Here is a 4,343-nt window from a genome sequence, read left to right as displayed (position 1 = left end):
CATGAGTTCAGAGTCAAAGATTAAAGACAGTAAACTCAATCCAGACAGTAAACAAAGAGTAGCCGGCATAACCAGACAGGTTGGCAGCACCGACGGGGGGGGGGGGGGGGGGGGGCCTTTTTGCCCCCCCCCAGATGAGGGCACCTCCGTCCCTCCCCGAGTCCTCCAGGGCGTCCCTCTGGAGAACATGGCCTGTGACTCCAATGACACGTCTGTCCGCCACAGTCAGGGAAAACTCACATTTTCCACTGGAAACCACACGCTACCAACCCCAAACCAGAAAGGCTCTGAGACCTCACGGCCTCTGGAAGCTCACGCCGCCATTGAGCCAGACACCAGAACCTGAGCGATCGCAAAAGAGCGATCGCAAAAAACAGACGCTCTCTGGGAGCTTATGCTCTCCACTGAGCCAGAAATCGAACCCGAGCGATCGCGAAAGAAAAACGAGGAGAAAAGGAGAAGAAAGGAAGAAAGAGGGGAGGGAGAGAGAGAAGAGAGAGAGAGAGAGAGAGAGAGAGAGAGAGAGAGAAAGGCGCCTTACTTACCTCCTGAAGCAGTCCGTTGTTAGGGTCTCCCTGTCCGGCGATGCGCTGTTCCCGGCCAATGCACCAAATGTAAGGGGGGTCCGGCAGAGCGTCCGAGGGAGAGACCACACAAGAGACTGGCTCCATGCAATTGGCAGAAGGGGATTTATTGGGGATCCATTCCAGCACGCTGGGACTCTGTGCCCACTCAAGAAGGGAGAGCGGCTCAGAGCCTAAAGTCTGATTTTTAAAAACAAAAGCATACATAATACAGAAAGGTAATTTGTGTCCTAATGTAAAATGGCAGAGTTACAAGGAACAGTGTTTTTATATGTGGTTGAAGGTAAATTATTAGTTTATGGCAGATAATTGTAACTTTAAGATGTTTTATGTGATTGCAGTGAAATTAATTTGAATGCCTGGAATTTGCCATTCAGCCCACTACAGCTGGTGAACAACTTTTTGACCAGGTGATGAAAACAGTTGGATTGGGTGAGGTCTGGTTGTTCTGTTTTGTTTTTGGCTGCAGTATGTATACAGCCAATGTTATTCTACATGGCTTTAACTAAATAAAAAGGTGGCACAGCATTATGGTTCAAGTTTAGAGCTAAACTCTTTATTGAACATGTTTCTGAGGAATTAATTCAAGAAATAACCTGGAGAGTTTTCTTCTTGCACATTTAAGAAGTCATCTTACATGATGAGTTGTATCACCCACCAGAACCTGCAGTTCTTTGGGCCTCCTATGCTAAGCCAAATATGGAAAGTGTAATAAAGAGATTCATATATCAAGCTACCTAGCTAATGACAGACTCCTATCCTAGCATGTTTTGTAACAACACAAACTGACAAAAGAACTGTGGGAAGAAAGAATACAGAGGTGGCATGAAGAACATAGAAAAATGCTTAGGGAAAATTTGACAATAAAATACTTGAAGATTGCACAAGATCTAGAAATGTATGGTGTCAACTGTCTTGAAATATAAAATGAATGTAGGTGTTGAGGCTTTGGTTCTGAATATTTATGAGCATGATGACAAGTTAACACCTAAAATTGGCTTTCCCTTGAGTGAAATAAAAAATATTTAATGGCAAAATTCTTTGTCATACAAACCCACATATATCCATTTATCTCATACTAGACAAAGGTACCATAAACATACATTTGAGAAAAGATAGCCTGTACAACAATTGGTGCTGAGAAAACTGTAAATCCACATGTAGTAGAATGAATTTGAACCCCTATCTCTCAGCTCAAAGTGGATCAAGGACCTAGGCATTAAACCTTGCATCTACTAGAAAAAAAATGTAGGCCCAACTCTTCATCATGTCGGCTTAGGAACCAGCTTCCTTAACAGGATAACTAAAGTGCAAAAAAGTAAAATCAATACTAAATGGGATGATATCAAACTAAAAAGCTTCACAGCAAAGGAAGCAATCAAGAATGTGAAGAGAGAGCTACAGAATGGGAGAAAATCTTTGCCACCTACACCTCAGATAGAGTATTAATCTCCAGGATATAAGAAGAACTCAAAAACTTAACACACACACACACACACACACACACACACACACAATAATAATAACCTAATGAATAAATGGGAAAAGGAACTGAATAGGCACTTCACAGAAGAAATACAATGAGTCAACAAACACATGAAAAAAAAGTTCAACATTTTTAGCAATTAGAGAATTGCAAATTAAAACTACACTGAGATTCCATCTCACTCCAGTCAGAATGGCAATTATAAAGAATACAAATAACAATGAATGTTGGTGAGGATGTGGGGGGAAAGGTACAGTTATACATTGCTGGTGAAACTGCAAATTGGTACAACCATTGTGGAAAGCAGTATGGAGATTCCTCAGAAAACCTGGGATGGAACCATGATTTGACACAGCTATCCCACTCCTTGGTTTATACCCAAAGGACTTAAAAATCAGCATACTACAGAGACACAGTCACATCATTGTTTATAGCAGCTCAATTCACAATAGCCAAGCTATGGAAACAAACTAGATGCCCTTCAACAGATGAATACACAAGGAAAATGTGGTATATATACATAATGGAATATTACTCAGCCATAAGAAAGTATGGAATTATGGCATTTGCCAGTAAATGGCTGGAACTGGAGACATGATATCATGTTAAGTGAAATAAGCCAGTCACCAAGACCAAAGGCTGAATGTTCTCTCTGATATGCAGATGCTAATGCACAATAAGGAGGGGTGAGGGAAGAATAGAAGTTCATTGGATTAGACAAAGAGAATGAAGGGAAGAGAGGGGGGATTGTATTAGGAAAGACAGTAGAATGAATTGGACATAACTTTCCTTTGTTCAGATATAAATACACAACCAGTGAACCTCCACATCATGTACAACCACAAGAATGAGAAGTTATATGCCATGTATGTATAATATCTCAAAATATACTCTGTCACATATACCTAAAAAGAACAAATTAAAATTTTAAAAAATTGGATATATTCCCTATATAGTTTTTCTTCTATATCTACAGAAGAGTGGTTCCAGGAGCACCAAAGATACGAGGGAAAAAAAAGTCAAAAAGGCACCCAATTTTGTTTTTCAGGTACCTTGTCTGAGAATCGGTAAATAAATTTTGGCCCTATGTGTGGGAAACCATGAACTATACATGCAGTGAAGAAAAGCTGATACTATGGAAGTATAAGAGATGAGGGCTCTGGTTAGGGGGGAGAAATATTAAAAACAGTTATAAATGGCACAATTAAAGAATGAAAATAAGAAAACAGAAAAAAAGAAAGACTAGAAGGCAAAAAAAGAAGAGTTAATGGAACATCTAAGGCAAACTGAAGAACAGACAGTGAAAACCCAAAAGTATGTAATAGAAATTTTAATGATTTACATTCAAAAAACTACTCAAAAAAGTACTGAAGAATATAAGTGAGATAGTACATAAGAAAGAATATATAGAGCATCCCTGTCAAAACAATTTCAAGCCAGTCATCTTAAAGCAAAGAATATCCAATGTGGGTTTTTTTTGTTTGTTTGTTTGTTTTTGTTTTTCTAATTAAGACTTCCCAGACTGTCCTAAAATCTGAAAACAAACAACCAAAAACAAACAAACAAACCCACCAATGAAACACAAAAGAACACATCAAGGGAAGAAGTAAGGAACCAAAAAAACTACAACTAACAAAATGTAAACAGATTTGTGCTAGCCTTTTGTTGTGGTGACCAAAATACCTACAAGAACAATTGAGAGGAGGAAAGCTTTAGTTTGCTCAGTTTCAGAGGTTCTGTCCATGCTCTTGCAATGCAGAAATGCCATGGTGGAAAGGCAATGGCAAAAGAAAACTGCTCAGCTTATGGCAGCCAGGAAATGGGGGAGGAGAGGGAACAGAAGAGGAAAGGAGAACCAGGAACAAGAAATAAAAAAATCTCACTTCCGGACCTGGGGGCTTAAACATGGACCTACACCTGAGGAACCTCCGGATCCGTGGGCCTAAATATGGACACCCGAGGAACTTCCGGATCCAGGCTCCTAAAGTGCACATTTGAAACTTCTGGATCTGGATCTGGGGGCCTAAGCATGGATGTCTGAAGAACTTCCGTATTGGGGGGCCTAAACATGGATGTCTGCCTGAGGAACTTCTGGTTGCTATGGCCTAAACATGGAGGATTGATGAACTTCCGGATCTGGGGGCTGAAACATGGACGTGCACCTGAGGAACTTCCAGATCTGGGGCCCTAAATATGGATGTGCACCTCCAGAACTTCTGGATCCAGGGGCCTACACATGGATGCCTGAGGCACTTCCGGATCCTAGAGCCTAA

General features: G+C 40.6%; 1 pseudogene; it reads left to right on the top strand.

The window, feature by feature from the left end:
• Positions 1-585: 585 nt before the first annotated feature.
• On the top strand, positions 586-3,664 carry LOC101974815 (radixin pseudogene; annotated as a pseudogene).
• The last annotated feature ends 679 nt before the right edge of the window (positions 3,665-4,343 follow it).

The sequence above is a fragment of the Ictidomys tridecemlineatus genome, chromosome 1 (genome assembly GCF_052094955.1).
Source record: "Ictidomys tridecemlineatus isolate mIctTri1 chromosome 1, mIctTri1.hap1, whole genome shotgun sequence".
In the NCBI taxonomy this organism is placed as follows: Eukaryota; Metazoa; Chordata; class Mammalia; order Rodentia; family Sciuridae; genus Ictidomys; species Ictidomys tridecemlineatus.
The sequence above is the reverse complement of the archived record's forward strand: the minus strand, read 5'-3'. Positions and strand labels throughout refer to the sequence as shown.